The sequence below is a fragment of the Notamacropus eugenii genome, chromosome Y (assembly GCF_028372415.1).
Source record: "Notamacropus eugenii isolate mMacEug1 chromosome Y, mMacEug1.pri_v2, whole genome shotgun sequence".
Taxonomy (NCBI): Eukaryota; Metazoa; Chordata; class Mammalia; order Diprotodontia; family Macropodidae; genus Notamacropus; species Notamacropus eugenii.
The window spans coordinates 6,018,691-6,038,206 of NC_092880.1; the positions used below are offsets into that span (position 1 = coordinate 6,018,691).

General features: G+C 35.3%; 1 pseudogene; it reads right to left on the minus strand.

The window, feature by feature from the left end:
• Window positions 1-4,239: 4,239 nt before the first annotated feature.
• On the minus strand, window positions 4,240-5,164 carry LOC140516745 (olfactory receptor 4C5-like; annotated as a pseudogene).
• Window positions 5,165-19,516: the final 14,352 nt, after the last annotated feature.

Here is a 19,516-nt window from a genome sequence, read left to right on the forward strand (position 1 = left end):
AAAATGTTCTTTGGAAATGGGGAATGAGTTATTTGCTTTTCTTTGTATCTCTGAATTTGGTAAATTTTCTGGCATGTGGTGAGTATGTAATAACTATTTATTGACTTGCTTGCAATATAAATCTGCTTCCTAAATGCCACTGAAGGAGGTAGTCTAGTAAGAGAAGGATTGGAACTGAAAAACATCTTCAAAGATATTAAAACTCTCCTTAGTGTCAACCAGAGTTTTGTTAGTTTTATCTAACTACAACAAGGATAGGCAGGTTCACAGGTAAGATTCATGATAATTTTTGCATATTTCTTCTGTGGCACAGAAGATTAAAACATTTAGAAATTCAATTCCAAAGGACGTTATTAAAGGAATATTACATTTTTAGGGTAAGGCTTGTAGTTACTGATGATAAATGCATTGGACAACCGAATAAGTAAAATTTATTAGAGCAGCTACCCAGTGAAGGGAAAACACACACACACACACACACACACACACACACACACACACACACACCATAATTATATATTCCCAAATGTCTTTTTAATCTGTAGCCTAGAAAGAAAGATTGTACACTCATAGTAAATATATTTAGTTGTGATGTACTACTTCAAATCACTCTCTTTGGATCATTTTGAACTCACCCAGGGTCTACTGTAGGACGATCAAAGTAAAAATTGTGTCTCCCCCAAAGTGGGTCCAATAGACCCAGTTCCTACACAATAATTCAAAAAAACCAGTAATAACGACTATATGTCTCTTCAAGAAAACAATAACAATTGTAATAGTGTTTAAAAGAGTACGAAGCCTTATCCATCTGCTATTTAATTATTCCTCACAATACTGTGAAGTGGGTGCTAATATTACCCCTATTTAACAGATGAAAAAACTGAGGTTAAGAGTTTAGGTGACTTTACCAGGGTCAGGCACCTAATAAGTGGCTGTGAGAGGATTAAAACTTATGTTTTTTGGATGACAAGTCCAACCCTCGATACACAATGTCACCTGAAAGTTTCTACAAGTTTCACTGTTATGGTGAAAATAGCCTTTGTTTCAACTGATAGGACAAAAAGAAAAAGAAAATGATACTAACCTCAAGAATAAAGGAAAGACAATACTCCCAGCAAATCGACTTTTGTATGGAAGGATCTTTTTTATTGGGGATGATTTGATTGGCTCAGAGTATTATAGATTGGAGCATCCTGTTAAGACTGTACCATTTGAAGCGAGTCTTCAGTCTACCATCTCCCCACTTCAGAGACAATCATACAGAGCTGAGTACAAACAAACTAGCAAAACAATAACTCGTGGGAGAGCTATATCTGAGCTTAAATGCATTTTGACTTCCTTTGAATGGACAAAGTACATACATTCATTCAAAGTGAAAGCTGCCGTTTTGAGGTGGAAAAGTCATTACATTGCTACTTTCAAATCAGCCACTTGTTCACTTTGATCACATCGTTTCACCTCTGTTAGCCCTTTCTTTTCCCTCTAGGTTATTAATCCTTGCAATATCCACTTCATAAAATGGTTTTAAGGGGTAAATGAAATATGTTAGCATTACAGAATTGGAGAGGTGTCAGAGGGAACAGAGGTTGCTTAACTTTACACTTTAGTGAAAAAGAATGCTCTCTCTACGTCATCCCCAGATAGTAAATCCTCTGACCATAGACTGCCAGACCCTTCAAAATATCTGATTCCTGTCGTCCTAGGCAGCCCATATGCATAGATACAAATATGTTATTAATTTTTTCCTTTAATCTTTATGAAACATTGACCCATTATTTAATGATATATTCCTTTTTCGCAAGAAATATAGAAGGCTTCTTCCATAGAAAGACCATTTAAATATTTGATTATGTTGACAGTGTTCCCTAAAATTTTCCCCTCAAATTGTTTCAATCAACTAAATGCAATTCCTACCAAAAATCTATACAGTATATACTATGTAAAAGGCAATATACTGTGGCTTAAAAATAGGGGAGGGAAAGTCACTTTTCTCAATAACTTATTTTCTGCTGTTCCCTGGTAGGGTACAGTTTCTAGTGATTTTACCATCCAGTTCTACTTCCCTTAGGTGTGAAACAATATGGCAATTCTCTTCCTAAAATGCTATGGCCAGAATTAAGCCTAATAATCACAAACCATCGAACATTCTATTACTTAAATACCAGAGAAAGGATGGATCAGTCCCATTTGAAAGCCATTCCCAAGCTATGGTCATACTGTAGGGATCTGCCTACTAGAAGACTAGTTCTCTTCCTCCCCAGAAGTGGAAGAGGTTCTGTGAAGTTTTGGCTTACCACTTCATTAAATCATTGACCATTTGGGGATCTCTAGGGGAGTTCACAATGATGTACTGTCAGGCCAATAAGAAGGAAGACACATCTAGGGTTAGAAAACCTGACTCAACTCTCTCTCCTCTTTTTTGGCACAAAATGGAGAAGTCAATAAGACCCATCTATTACCAGGTTATATGCCTATACTAATAAATGATATCTTGCTGAGATAATGGTCTCTGCTTTCCTTTCATTTAATTCCAGTGTATAGACATACCTTAAATATAGATATATGTGTACATATACATACACATACATACATATGTATACATATAAATTTTGTATGCATAAATGTATACATGTGTTTGTATAAATACATGAATGTATACATCTACAATTATATCTATAGCTACATTTATACTTGTATATATGCAGATACATATGCTTAAGTACCTATTTACAAATGCATATTCTGTGTTTATGTATATATGTATGGGCCCATGTAAAAATAGGTGGGAGGGTATGTGTCCATGTGTTTGTATGTGTACATTACATAATGCCCTCTTTGTGGGTTCTGTGGTTTTCTGAATAGATTCACTTGTTTTACTTGCACATCATCCTTCTGACTCATCTTGCCCTTACAGTTGACTGAAACTCCTAGATTTTCCCATGTTAAGAGTTGCCTAACCACGTTTCATCTGACCGACACCAATCATGCTCCCAACAAACTATTTTCACGTCTTATTGCCATGTGTGTAATTTTCCTTTCTTCACTTTTACTAAATAATTTTTCCCACTAGCTCTGAGATCATAAATCACAACATCACTAACCTGGCTGGCAATATCATTACAATTATTTGCCCTATGACTCCACTTATCGTCTTCGTGACATCCCAGCCCAAAATTTCTCTGCCTAGCCATAATTCTCCCCATTATGTAGTCTTTCTCTATTAGAGCATAAGTTTATTGAGAAGAAGCATTGCATTACTCTTTAAGTTTGTGCTTTCATTCTTTATTTTGGTTTCTGAAATAAAATAAGTGCTTATTAAATGATTTCCTATCCATTCATTTTTCATCCATACTATTCAGATGAAATGCAGGAAGCACTATACGTTGAAGCCAACCTAGCCAATTGGTTATTTTTAGTTGACATGACATCTCTCATCTCCATACTACAACATAACCTTTTCCCAGTGGCAAGACCCTAGACTAATTGCCTTCCAAAGTTTTGTCTCCTGGAATTCATAGGTCCATTCAAGTCTCTTGTTAAATACCATCTCCTATAGGATATCTTTCCTGACTTTGTTCTAAGTGTGAAAGCCTCCTCTACTACTTTGAATTTACTTGCCAGTGCATGTATTATTTCTTCCTAGTATCATTTAAGTCACTTAATGGAATACAGGCTAAGAATTTTTTCCACTTTTGTGTCTTTTGTATCCACAGAAGCTAGCATTTTTCTCATATTAGATCCTCACTTATTTCTAACTTTTTCATTTCTTGCTAACAAAATTTATTTAATTACAATTGTTTCATTATTCTCTTGGTTGAAGATATTTTGATAGCCAACATGTTACCTTTACCAGCTTACTGTTTACTTCACTTGATAAATTTGATTATTCCCCACATTGTCTATCCCTTTCTCCAAACGATGGATACAAATATTTAAGAGAAAGCAAAGGTCTAAGGATCACTTCAGCAGAAGCTATCCAACATGATACTGAACCCATAATGTCCACTGTTTTGAAGTAGTCTTTATTCCTGTTCAAAACCCAACAGATACAATATCATTCAACTCACATCTTCCACTTTTCGCCTCAATCTTTTGCCTGCTGTGTTTATAAAATGCAATATTACTATGTCGAAAACATTACATTATTCAATACATCATTATAAAACTAAAATATTTTATGTTCATTACATCTATTAGAAGTAAAATTTCAGCAAATTTTTTCTACCATTTCCATCCATGTTAATATTCACTTCCCATCATTCGGTGTCTCCATAATTTTCTCATGGCTTTTTTCCTTCCTCACTCCTTAGTGTGTACATTAAGGGATTTAACATAGGAGTTATGATTATATAAAACACAGCCATGAACTTCTCAATGGGGAAGGTAGTCATAGGTCGTAGATACACAAACGTACATGGCACAAAGAACAAAATGACCACTACAATGTGGGACACACAAGTTGAGAAAGCTTTGCGTTGCCCTTCTGAGCTGTGCATTTTCAGGGACTTCAGTATAAAGATATAGGATGTGAGAAGAAGGAAAAAATGAGCATGCACATTATGCCACTATTGGCAGCAATAAAAACACCCAAGGGATGGATATCAGCACAAGAGAGTTTCAGTAAAGGAAAGAAATCACAAAAGAATGTTCAATGATATTGGGACCACAGAAAGGTAGCCAGATGGTGAATATAATCAGTATTATGGCATTACAAAGCCTCCCATCCAGGCTAATCCAACTAAAAGAACACACTCTGATCTACTCATGATGGTCAAGTAATGCAGGGGCTTACAGATGGCCACATATCTGTCATAGACCTTCACCATTGGCAGGATGACCTCAGCCCCAGCAAAGAAATGTTCTGCAAAAATCTGGGTCATGCATGCATTGAAAGATACTGTTTTCCTCTCAGAAAGTGAGTCAACTATCATTTCTGGGCCCATTGAAGAGGAATAGCAACAATCTAAGAAGGACATTTAGGAAACAAAGATGTACACAGGAGAGCTTAGGGTCTGACTGGTTGCAGTTGTTGTGACGATCAGCATGTTTCCCACAAAGGTCAGTGAGTAAATAAGTAAAAATGCTGCAAAAATATTTTCTGCATCTCTGGATTCTGTGTGAGATCCAGAAGAATGAATTGAGTTACATTGTTTGTATCTTCCATCTTTATATGTTTTTTTGGTGATGGTCACACAGGTGAAAGTTGATTCACCTGGAAGAGAAAAATAATTATAATTACATACACAATGATTTCCATAGCCAGATAAAACAGAATCCAAACCACATAATTAAATCAAATCAAGATCTCATTAAGTAGCCATAAAGAAAAACTGTACCTCAGAAAGACTCCCTTCCTAAACAAGGTCACTTAATTTTTGTTCTTGTTTAATAATCTTTAAGGAATGGGAATCTGTTTCTTCATGAAGCATCACACTCCAAATGGGGATTACACAATCTTTTTGTCTGTCTCTCTTCTTTTCTTTGTTTCTAGGAGATAGGTCATTTTATTTTTCAAATAGAAAACATGAACAAGGAAGAAAATATTTGCTCTTACAATTCCATTGCTGGATAAGTAAGCAGTGGAGGAATATTACTTGTGGGTTGTAAGTTATCAAAGCTTCAATTTAATCTCTGTATGCACGTCTAATTTCATAACAAATTATGTAAATTCCTTTACTTTCAGTCCAGGAAATAGATCATAACAGCATTTACACTTTCTTATCTGCTAACTGAAATAAACAGTCATCAGTTCAGTGAACTTTGAACTCAAAGGTATATAAGTTTTAAATTGTAAGGGCGCTGTACTATCATCAAACCCAATTCCCTCTACTTATAGAAGAGGAAACTGAGAGTTCGAGGAATCGCAAGACTTTTGCGATTTGCGATTTGCACTGATATTGATAGGAAGACAAGATTTGTTCTATCTTCAAATCTAGCATATAACACATTTGTACCATTTCCATCTCTCATAGTTCATTTAAAAACCAACTATATGTCCATTTTCTTTTACAAATTATTTTTTAAAATGAGTGATGTATTGCAATTTATATCACTTTCATTTTAGAATACATATTTTTCCTATCCACACAGTGAGCTATACATTACAACAACAACAACAACAAATTAAAACAGAACTATCCGATATACTGAGTCTAAGAGTATATTCAATGTCCTTACCCATAGTTCTCCTTTACAAAGAAGTAAGAGAGATTAATTTTATATTTTGAGACAAACTTAGTGGTTATGATTACACACCATATATTTTTGTCTTTGTTATATGTCCAAGTATTAAATTGATATATCCATTGTCAAGGTTAACAAATTTTAAATCAGCATATGATTTCTTCTTTCTTCCTTTCTATTTCTCTCTCTCTCTCTCTCTCTCTCTCTCTCTCTCTCTCTCTCTCTCTCTCTCTCTCTCTCTCAAATGGCCTATGATTTCATTATGTTCATCTAGGTATTCCTTCGTCTGGAAAGTTGGTAAGATTTTCACAGTATAGAAAAAATTTCTATAAGTTACTGAATAAAGTGTTTCTTTATCCTGTGACCAACCTTCTGATAAAAATGTCCTTAAAACCAACTTTACTACTCAACAATGCTGAGCTAAGCATCTTACGTCCTTATGATGTAAAATTGTGCTAGACTGTTTAACAGTTTGGCAAAATCTTCAAAAAGTTTGACTTTACCTCAATGTCAATGCATAAGGAAGAGAAAAGTTGAATGGAAAAAGCTGTGAATATAAACTTTTCATATGGAACTGGATAAGGAGACATTCACAGCAAACATCCTTGTAGATGGCAGCTATCAACAAATAACTCAAAGAAAAATTCTGCTCAATATATTTGAACTACATATATAGCTAAATACTGACTCCAGTAGAGGGTTGGCATTGGAAAAGTCCAAGAAACTGTCAGTTAGCTTGCAAATACCATATTGGTTATAACTATTTACAACTGACTTTATCCAAATGAAACAAACCTGAGACTCACTAATCTTTTATTAATTCCCACTAGAAATTGCATCTTCAGAGAAAGATCAAAGTCAATTTAATTTCACTGAGTTGACTTTGATGAAATAGATTCAAATGCAGACATGGAAAAGCCGATGCTAGTTACTCTGCCTGCTCAAAACAACAAAAACTACAACAAAACTACATCCCCATCTTCTCTAGGTGGCATTTACATATATCTTTAAGTTTTACAAGTTCTTTAGGGTTATTATCTCCTTTGATTCTGACAACAACCCTGGGAGTTAGGTGTTAATATTATCTATATTTTACAAATGGGAAAAAAACTGTGACAAATAGTGGTTAAGTTAGTGAACCAGAGCCATGCAGCTAGTTAGTAACTGAATCTATAGTTGAACTCTGCTCTTCATGATACCAAACTAATGTTCTATCCATTGTACCCATTATCATCTTGTAGATTTACAGACCCATTCATTCAAATGGTATTGATAATCTCAGAAAGAAATTATTAGCTTTAAGATAAAAAAAAAATAAGGGAAAACAGAAATCACCTTATGTCTGAGATTGCCTTCTTTTCCAATTACTCCAAATAATGCTGCCTTAAGATTTTGCCTTCTCTGGGACGATATGTGATAAATCACTAATAAAATGGGTAGCTTAAAAAAAGAACTAGCAAACTAGAGGATCCACATGGCTTGATACTGGAGAATACAGGATGTGTTTTTAAGGCAGGAAAAGTCATGGTAAGTGGTACCTTGAATGTAACATAATTAAAGGGTCATAGTTTCCTGGATTTAAAATCTCCTGAATATATTTCCAAAAACTTTCTCCAGAACATCAGTGCTCAGATTAAGCATATTATTTTACTCCTAGGACTTTAGCACTCCTTTCTCTTCCTCCTTCGTCTGTAAGCAGGATCAGAGTTAACAAAGAGAGAAATATTTGCTATTATTGATAGAGACATACTTTCTTTATGGGTGATTCTTTTTGTGAAACCACCCAGACACTCTTTTATATATTTCTCCTTCAAATACAGATATCTGTAATGTGCTTTTGGGGTACTACAAGAATTTGGTGATGCAAACACCACAGAGGACCTCAGAGAATGCATAATTGCTCTTGTTAGGAATTTTGCCAAAGTTGTAGCCACACTGTTTCATCCTCTTGCAAACACTGGTATTCATCAAGAATAGATCTTATGTTTGGACCTTAAGCAAGGAGTTTCAAACTCTCTTCACCTTTAGGGCAAAATGTAAACTTCTCTCACATGTAAATCATTTCACAATTTGGATATCTCTTGACTTTCCAGACTGCTAGAACATTTATTCTCTTCACATACTCTCAGTCTAGAAATCCTTTAGACAATGTAAGGATACCATATTCAAAAGTAAACTCGTCTTTCCACTCTAAACTCTTGGGCCTTCTGAATTCTCCTCGTAGTATTAAGTAAGAATCATCCTCTCTGTCACTCAGATTCACAATGAATATATTATAATTTCTCACCCTTTATGTCCAACCTCTTATGAAAGTTTGCTGGTTTTACTTTGATTACATGATACCTATATCTATGTCAGAGGCCCTCATCCCCTCATGCCTAGAAGACTACCATAGTTTATTGGTTGACTTCCTTGCCACAAATGTGTCCTAACTATAGTCCATCCTTCACTCACCTATCAAATTGATGGTCTTACAGAACATGTCTGACGAAGTCCCCCTACTCTCGATCACTGAACTTCAGTGGGTTCCTGTTACTTCTAGAATTTAATAGAATAAACTAAATTTGGTGTTCAATGGAGTTATGAACTCTAAAAGAGTTACCTTAGGTGGGCTATTATTCTAGGAATTGTAAGGGTTATATTATAGCACGGAGATGAGAGATGTAATGCCACCTGAAGTAGAATCAGGTGGTTAAGTTTGATGGAAGGTAGAGAGCTTAAGGCATTTTCCTAAAACTTTCAACAGAATAAACTGGATGACCAATGAATGAGTGAGAAATAATTTAATAAGCATTTATTATATTTCAGAAACCAAAATGAATAGTAGAAGCATAAATATAACGAGCAATATAATCTTGTCCTCAAAGAATTTCTGCTCCAATGGGGAAAGAGAGTATAATGGGGAGAGCTATGGCCAAGAAGAGATGTTTTGGATTGGGATGCAAATCAAAACAACTCTGAGGTACCACATCACACCTGTTGTATTGGCAAACATAAGAGAACAGGAAGATAATAAATGTTGGAGAGAATGTGGGAGAGTTGGAATACTAATACATTGTTGGTGGAGCTGTGAGCTGATCCAACCATTCCAGAGAACAATTTGCAACTATGCCCAAAGGGCTACAAAAATGTGTATACCCTTTGACCCAACAATATTGTTTCTAGGACTGTATCCCGAAGAGATCATAAAAATGGTAAAGGGTCCCACATGTACAAAAATATTTATAGCAGCACTCTTTTTGGTAGCCAAAAACTGGAAATCAAGGGGATGCCCATCAATTGGGGAATGGCTGAATAAATTATAGTATATGAATGTAAAGAAATACTATTGCACTATAAGAAATGATGAACAAGAAGACTTCAGAGAGGCCTGGAAAAACTTTTATGATCTGATGCTGAGCGAAAGGAGCAGAACCAGGAGATCTTTGTGCACAGCAAGGAGCACAGTGTGCAAGAGCTTTTTCTCGTAGACTTGGAACTTCGTAGCCATGCAAGGACTTAAAGAAACCCAGTGGTATCCTAAGGCAAATTGCCTTCTACATCCAGAGAAAGAGCTATAGAATTCAATCGTAGAATACAGCAGATCATTTGTGTGTGTGTGTGTGTGTGTGTGTGTGTGTGTGTGTATTACGTTTTGGTTTGTTGTATGATTTCTCCCATTCATTTTAATTCTTCTCTAAGACTATGACTATGGTGAAAATGTAAAAAAAAAAAATGAGTCTTCCTCACTCTAGGACTAACAAAATCTAAAAGAAAACTGCAAAAATTATCAGTCTTTCTATGTACTAGCAATAAAATTCTACAGGAAAAAGTGAAAAAGAAAAATTCCAGTTAAAATACATGCAGACAATATTAAATGCCTGAGTGTCTATCTACAAAGAGAAACCTAGGCAACAATTAAGCACGATGACCAAAAAAAAAAGCTTTTCATAGAGTTAAGACATATCTAAACAACTGGAGAATTATTAATGGGTCGTAGGTAGGCTAAGCCAAAAGAAGAAAAAAAATGACGTTGCCTTTTAATTTACTTATTCAATACCAAAGCAATTAACTTCTAAGAAATTATTTTATAGAGCTAGAAAAATAGTAAAATGCTTCTGGAAGAACAAAAGCACAAGAATGTCAAAGGAAATTATGAAAAAATGTGAAGAACAACAGTCTAGAATGACAAGATTTCAAAGACTATTGGAAAATATTAATCATGAAAAAGTTGATATTTGCTAAAATAAAGTTGTAGATCAGTTGAATAGATTAGGTACACAATACATAGCAGTAAATGACTATAATAATCTAACAATTGATAAACACTAAGATCCAAATTATGGAGAACATACTTTTTGACAAAATATGGGGGTAGAATCTAAAAAGTAATTTGGGAAAAGCTAGGCATAGATTATTATCTTACACCGTCTGCAAAGATAAGACCAAAATGAATAAATGATTTAGATATAAAGAGTGCTAGCATAACAATTTATGGAGGCTTGAAACAATGTACCTGTCATACCTATGGACAAGGGAAGAGTTTATGAACAAAGAATAGAGAGGTTCGCAGAAAGAAATATGAATAATTTTCATTATAGAAAAGGAAGAAAAATTGCAAAAAACGAAGGTAATGCAGTTTGGAATTTGAAGGAAAATGAGAAAATGAGGCAAAACCCCCCCAAACTTAGAGCCAATTCCTCTAAGATCTCATTTCTCAAAGATAGAAGGAAGTTAGAGAAATTTATTTTTTCATCTTATTTAATTTTTTTATTTAAAGATTTCAATATTCATTTCCAAAAAATTTTGAGCTCCAAATTTTCTCCCCAACTCTCTCCTCTCCCCACTCCAAAACACTTTGAATTCTGATTACTCCTTCCACCAATCTGCCCTCCCTTATAACACCCCTCCCTTTCCTTATCCCCATCTTCTCTCTTGTCCTGTAGGGACAGATAAATTTCCATACTCCGTAACCTGCATTTCTTATTTCCATGTTGTACACAAACACAATTCTCAAGATTTGTTCCTAAAACTTTGAGTTGAAACTGCTACTCCATCCTCCCTCCTCACCCATCCTCAACGAGAAGGCAAGCAATTCAACATAGGCTATATATGTGTAGTTTTGCAAATGATTTCCATAATAGTCATGTTGTGTAAGACTGTATATTTCCCTGCATCCTATCCTGACACCAGTTTTTCTATTCTCTCTTTTGACCTTGTCCCTTCGAAAGAGTGATTACTTCTAATTGCTCCCTTCACTCACTTAATCTCCCTTCCATCATCTCCCCCACCCCGCTTATTCCCTTCTCCCCTACTTTTCTGTAGTCTAAGATAAGTTTTCATCCCAAATTGAGTGTGCCTATTATTCATTCTTTGAGTCAAAGGGGATGAGAGTAAGTTTCATTTTTTTCCCTATCACCTCCCCCTTTTCCCCTCCATTGAAAAAGCTTTTTCTTGCATCTTTTATGAGAGATAATTTGCCCCATTCCATTTCTCCCTTTCTCTTCCCAATATATTCCTCTCTCACCCCTTAATTTTATTTTTTTTGATATGATCCTTTCCTATTCAACTCACCCTCTGCTCTCTGTCTCTCTCTCTGTTTCTCTCTCTGTCTCCCTCCCTCTCTCTCTCTCTCTCTCTCTCTCTCTCTCTCTCTCTCTCCATATATATATATATATATATATATATATATATATATATATATATATATATATATATATATATATATATATATATATATATATATATATATATATATATATATATATATATATATATAAAACTGTGTGCGCCCACGTGCATGTGTGTGTGTAATCCCTACAACTACCCAGATATTGAGAAAAGTTTCAAGAGTTATAAATACTATCTTTGCATGTAGGAATGTAAGCATTTCAACTTTACCAAGTCCCTTGTGATTTCTCTTTCCTATTTACCGTTTCATGATTCTCTTGATTTTTCTGTTTGAAAGACAGATTTTTTTTTTCAGCTTTGCTCTTCTTATCAAGAATGCTTGAATGTCCTCTAATTAATTGAATGACCATTTTCCCCTGAAGTATTATACTCAGTTTTGCTGAGTAGGTGATTCTTGGTTTTAATGCTAGTTCATTTGACTTCTGGAATATCATACTCCATGTCCTTCAATCTCTTAATGTAGAAGTTGCTCGATCTTATGTTATCCTGATTGTATTTCCACAATACTTGAAGTGTTCATTTCTAGCTGTTTTCAGTATTTTCTCCTAGACCTTGGAACTCTAGAATCTGGCTACAATATTCCTAGGAGTTTCTATATTTGGATATCTTTCAGGAGGTTGTCAGTGTATTATTTCAATATTTATTTTGCCTTCTGGTTCTAGAATATCAGGGCCGTTTTCCTCGATAATTTCATGGGAGATAATGTCTGGGCTCTTTTTTGATCATGGCTTTCAGACAATCCCATGATTTTTAAAATGTCTCTCCTGGATCTATTTTTTAGGTCAGTTGTTTTTCCAATGAGATATTTCACATTATCTTCCACTTTTTCATTCTTTTTGTTTTTCTTTGTAAATTCTTGGTTTCTCATAAAGTCATTAGCTTTCATCTGATCCGTTCTAATTTTTAAATAACTGTTTTTTCAGTGAGCTTTTGAGCATCCTTTTCCATTTGGCTAATTCTACTTTTTAAAGCATTCTTCTCCTCATTGGTTTTTAGGATCTCTTTTGTCAATTGAATTAGCCAATTTTTAAAGGTGTTATTTTCTTCAGCATTTTTTGGGTCTCCTTTAACAAGCTGTTGACTGGTTTATCACGACTTTCTTGCATCGCTCTCATTTCTCTTCCAAATTTTTCCTCCACGTTTCTTACCTCATTTTCTTTCTTCTTTTTAGAAAATATGTTTCTTTAGTATTTTATCTTCTCTTTTCATTTATAACATATTTCAACAGACATGGAATCCTTTTTTTCTCCAATGGCACAAACTGCTTTACAAATGAAATTTGGGGCTGTTGCTTATCAAAATTTACAAGACAATTGATGTTTTCTATGTAAAACCACTTTATACTTTAATTTGTTCCCAAAAACCTTTTTTTGCCAGGTTAAAAAGTGTTGTTACAAATATTTACAGCATTTTCTTGCATTAGATGAACATTCTTACAAACTGAAAGAGGGAATTTTATGAACAGAGTAGAATGTCAGGGGCTTCTAGCTGTGCTATTTTTTTCTTGAATATAGTACTGAAAATAATGCATTATCCCTTGCATTTAACCCAAATCATTCTGTTCACATTTGAACTCCCATTTTTTGCTAAGTGGTCTATTCACCAAATAGAAAGTAAACAGAAAAGTCCACTTTGCATTGGATTTTCTTTCAGAAAGCAACTTGGAGAGAATGGGGAAAGTTTTACAGAATGTCTCAGTAAAACCAGAACAGTCTGTGGTCAGAGCAATGGAGGCGACATTCTATAGCAAGAACTTGCTTGTTCAGCAATCTTTATGATTTGTGCTGCTGTGGATCTGGGATGAACTTTTGAAGGATTTGAGTAACAATGTTAAAAAAAATAATAGTGGAAGACTGGAGTATGATTAAAATGACTAAAAGAAAGTAGATATTTAAATATTCATTAATATCACAAACAATGTAGACATCCAAGAACTTTAAAAAAAAGTTTACAGCTCTGATCTAAGATTGTCAAAAAGAAGCTCCTGATCATAACTAGTATCTTCCATGGGCACTGGACCAGAGCATTATCCCACTAAGTCATGTGACCCAAAGTCAGAACAGATATTGTGATCTTATTTGATTTTCAAAATCCTTTTTGACATCTTCAATGGCCTGAGACCATTGCCTATTTTTTTTGGATGTTTCAGAAACAGAAGCCTTGACTTTTATGTCTTTGCCTGATGGTAACCATTGTTCTTTCTCATCTGAAGGATGGGAGAGAATACCTGTTCACCAGGAAAGTAACCTTTTATAGTCCTATTTTTTTCCATTTTTTGAGAATTTCCCCAACCAATTAATTGACTTTTGGATCCTTTGTCAAGAGTAGAGTATACTCTGTGGACCTATAAGTTCTCAGTTCCTCAAAGGTGGCACAATCAAGGGAGAGGAGTTTACTCCTTGGCCAATCTCCTGACTGAGACTCAGATCAGCTGCTCAATTCCCCTGGGGTCTTTAGGCGTTGGCAGGGCTGGCATTCAGGGCTGAGTTTCAAATCAGCTGCTCAGTTCCCCAAGGCCTTTAATCTGAGGGCTCCAACAATAGAAGTTAGCTGCTGCCTGATAGGGTCACCACCACCACTGCCACTGCAACCACCCAAGGATGGGGTTAATGGAGGACCCTTCTCCCTTGTCATAGAGGGGGAAAAGCTCTCTCACTGGCCTTTGAAGCTCCCTTTGGAGGCTGTGGGTTGAGGGATTTGACAACTTCCACTGCTACTGGGGATTCCACCCCCGAGGCCTGCTCTGGCCATGCTCCCCCAAGCGCCATGTGGTCAAGTTTGCACTGTGTTCTCTTCTGCATCCAGTGTGACAGACCTTTCCCGTTGACCTTCCAGGTCTCACTGGGCTGAAAATCTCTTCCACTCCATTGTTCTGTGGCTTCTGTTGCTCTACAACTTGTTGATAGTCTTTCTTTACAGGTATCTTATGTCCTGTGGAGGAAGAGCTAGACTATGTGTGTCTTTCTACTCTGCCATCTTGTGAGAAATTTATTTAAAAAAATCATTGCTATTTGTTAAATGATCAAAAGATCGAAGTAGTTTTCAGAAGGCATGTCTGAAAGGCAGCTTTCGGTAGAAGAAATCATAGCTACCAATAATCACATGAAAAGAAGAAAGAAATCAGTATTGATTAGAAATATTCATGCTAAAACAACTCTGAGACTTCTTCATACCTAACATGATCAAAAAGGAAAACAGAAATGCTGTAAGTCATGGAGAAAAATTGGGACACTAATGTACTCTTGGTTGAGTTGTAAACTCATCTAACCATTATGGAGAATAATTTGGAACTATACTAATATGGCTATGAAACTGTATATACCCCATGATATAACAAAAGAACATTTTACTCTATACTAAAGAGATAAATCATATAAGAACTTATTTGTTTAGAAATATTTAAACCAGCTCTTTCTGATATGAAACAAAATACAAACTGAGGGGATATCAATTGACTGCGGAATGGACAAAAAGTTTTGGTAAATGTTTTGTGTTGAAATACTACTGTGCTATAAGTAACGAGGAGGAGGAAAGTTACAATCTTTTTTTTTTTTTACTATCACACGAGTATTTGCCATTTGTTTTTATAAAAATGGATAGTATCCAACAGGTAGTTCTCAGAAAATAAATCAAAGTTATCAATAGTCCCTTAAGAAAACACTCTAAAACATTATTTATTAGAGAAATGCAAATTCAAGCAACTTGGCACCAGGTATCAGATTAATAAATATGACAGAAAAGGAAGTTGGTAAAAGCTAGTTAGAATATCGAAAAATAGGTATACTAATGAATTCTTGGTGGAGTTGTGAAATGGTTCACCATTCCGGAAAACAATTTGAAACTCTATGTAAAAGGCTATAAAATTGTTCATTTCCATTGACTCAGAAATATCACTACAAAGAGATCAAAGAAATGGGGAATCGTCTTACACGTACAAAAATACACGCAACAGTTCCTTTTTTGTGTTAGCAAAGAATTAGAAATTGAAGGGATGTCCATAAATTTGAGAATGACTGAATAAGATATGGCGTGTGATTTTAATTGCATATTGTTGTGTTATGAGAAATTATAAGCAAGCAGGTATCAGAAAAACCTGCGAAGACTTATATGAACTTATTGAAAGTGAAAGGAGTGGTACCTTGAGTGCCTTGTACCCAGTACTAGCAGTCTTCTATGATGATCAACTGTGAGAGACTAGCTACTTTAATCAATATTATGATTCAATATTATCCATCTGCTGAGAGATGTGATGAATTCAGAGTGGAAAGTAGAGGACTTAAAGAAATAAAAAAATGGAACAAATTCACTTTTAAAAAGCAAAGGTAATCCAAATGAGATTTATAATCAAATATCAAATCACATATAAAGCCTTTTATAAGTCTTCAAATGCTGTATAAATTTTAATTATTGTTATTCTAATTATATATATCCTTCAAGATATAGAGACCTTGAATAAGCAGTGACAGTTGACAAAGGTTGGAGCCAGAACTGTGTAGGAGAAGATTAAGTTTAACCAGTTCTGAGAGGTCACATGGTAATTCAAATAACCCTAAACTACTCCCTGCTTTAAAATTCATCTGCTTAACGTGAATATCCTTCTGGCAAAAATCAATGAATTTGAGTCATTGAATATACCTCATCAAAAAAAAAATGAAATTTAAATAAGGGAATGTTATATGGTTGGTAGAGCATGTTTCAAAATTTAATTTCAAATGAGAGGTGTTTAAGTGGCAAAATCAAGGAAATATGCGACTTGGGGGAAGGGGAAGGGATGATGAGTGAAATGTCCATGAAGCAAGAATGAGAGAAAATAGATTTACTACCTAGACATAGTGTTTATAAGCTCAAGATAGTAGTAGTACCATAGGAAGGGCTCCATTTTATTCACTGGATAATCTCTGCACTATTCACAAAAGGGCTTAGGAAAAAATCACATACTATGATATTGGAGTAACAATCGATTAGAATGACGCAAAAAAAGGTCATGGTTTTAATGACAATGCACCAAGTTAATAAAATGGATAGAGCTCAGGGCCTGGAATCAGGAAAATGTGACTTTAATCTGCCCTCAGCCACATGCTAACTGTGTGACCCTGCACATGTCACATAAGCCCTGTTTTTCTCAACTTAGTCATCTATAAAATGGGTATAATAAGAGCACCTGTCTCCCAGTGATGTGAATATCAAATGAGATAATAATTGCAAAGTGTTTAGTACATTGCCTGGTTTTAAGTAAATGCTATATAAACATTAACTAAATAATTGCAAAGTGTTTAGTACATTGCTTGGTTTTAAGTAAATGCTATATAAACGTTAACTATTATTTTATTCATTATCACCATCACCACCACTGCCATCACCACTACTGTTATCTTATCAAGTCTTAGTTCTATTTCTATACAGTTGGGAAAGCAGAAAACCATAAGAAAAAATGACAATTCCAGCTCTTGGGGTATCTAGACTTAGGTATCAATGAATAAGCACATTATGGAAACAGTGAAACACATCAAAGCAGCCTTTAAAAAATGCACCTATGAAAGAATCTTTGAGAAATATTCTGCTGGTCTGAAATATATAACAAAAATTGACCAATATGAAGAGTACAAATTGAGATCTCAACATTTTTAGAGAAAGTATGTAATTTTGATTCTTAAAACAGGAAAAAACGTCTAATAGATATTTACACCTCAGAAATTCGTAATGTCTCACCAATGTAAGGCAACTTCCTTACTATGAAAAAAGGTATTAGGCAAAAGTATCAGACAAAAGGATTACAATGTTGTGGAAATAGAACAGCTTAAGTAAATGTCCCTGTTGTCCTTGCTTCTTTTAGAATTGAACTAAAGATGATTCACTGAGATTATTATTGAGATATATTTACATTTACCAAAACTTTTATCTGACTCTAAAAATAATCTGTTATATAAAATTGTAGCTCTACGATAATCTATATTGCATTGAATATAAAGTAAAACAAGCAAATAAACAAAAATATACATCTTGTTCTGGGACTGTTTCGATGAGAACTCAATTTTTTAAAAAAATAATGAAATGAGATTATTTTTGTCACTAGCCATAACAATAATATTAAAGTATGAGAGGGGTTAAATAACAGTGTCAGAAGTGGTTTAAGACTAATTTCTTTTATATTACAACTACAAAACTCTATCCAGTATGCCATGCTACCTTTCTTATTGAAAAATATGACATAGTAATAAGTAATTTACAATTTAATTATTGATATTACAATTTAGGATTGCTATTTCAAAGATTTGGAACATGCTATGTGATTTACAATGATCAGGTCAAACATATGTTGCATGTTTAGGTTTTACACATATGATAAATAATTTCCATAATAAAAACAAATATTCCCATACTACCTGATTTTATGTCACATAATTAGTTTTGAGATGCAGTTTTAAGATGATAAAATTAAATATTACTATGAAGCTGGTTGATTTGCTTTGAAAACTTGGAACAATAATAACTTGAAGTAAAGTGAAAAATTGATTTCTTTTTTTCTCTTCTCTAGAACATCCACTGTCTCACCAAAAGCACAGAACAAGAAATATTAATTCACATCACTAAAGTTTCACCTAACTGTAATTAATTTATATTTTCCTGATGATCTATGATGTTCTATTAAAAATTTCAACTTTTGGGGGAGGAGCCAAGATGGCAGAGTAGAAAGACACACATACTCTAGCTCTGAAACCCACAGTCTATAAAATACCTGTAAAGAACTCCCAACAAATTCTGGAGCAGCAGAAGCCAAAGAACAACGGAGTAGAGGAGATTTCTGTTCCAGAGAGACCTGAAAAACCAACACCAAAGATCCATCTTGCACTGGACCCTGGGTAGAGCCCAGCCCTGCCTTGGCCACACAGCACCAAGAGGAGCAGATACCAGCAGGCTTCAGGGACAGAATCTCTAGCAGCCACACAGGTCCCTCTACCCACGGGCGCTAAAGGTCAGTGAGAGAATCTTTTTGCCTCCCTGAGAGGTGAGCAGGGTGTCCCCATAACTCAGGCCCCCTCGGGAGGCATCAGCGGAGGCAGCAGCAGAAGGGGGCTCCCAAAGCAGGCAGGAGCTCGGATCTATTGTTGAAGGTCTCTGCAAAAAACCCCTGAGGGACCTGAGCCACCTGTGGCGGCCTTGCCCCAACCTGTGCACCTGAACTTAATCTCACAATAGCAGCCCCGCTCCCCGCAAAAGCCCTGAGGCTGGGAAGCAACATTTGAATCTCAGACCCCAAGCGCTGGCTGGGCGGATCTGGAGGAGAGGTGGGTATGGAAAGGAAACTCAGAAGTCAAGTCACTGCCTGGGAAAATGCCCAGAAAAGGGTAAAAAATAAGACCATAGAAGGTTACTTTCTTGGTGAACAGCTATCTTCTCCCATCCTTTCAGATGAGAAAGAACAAGGCTTACCATCAGGAAAAGACACAGAGTCAAGGCTTCTGTATCCCAAACATGCAGAATAAATATTCAATGGGCTCAGGCCATGGAAGAGCTCAAAAAGGATTTCGAAAATCAAGTTAGAGAGGTGGAGGAAAAACTGGGAAGAGAAATGAGAGACATGCAGGTAAAACATGAACAGCAGGTCAGCACCCTGCTAAAGGAGACCCAAAAAAATGCTGAAGAAAATAACACCTGGAAAAAT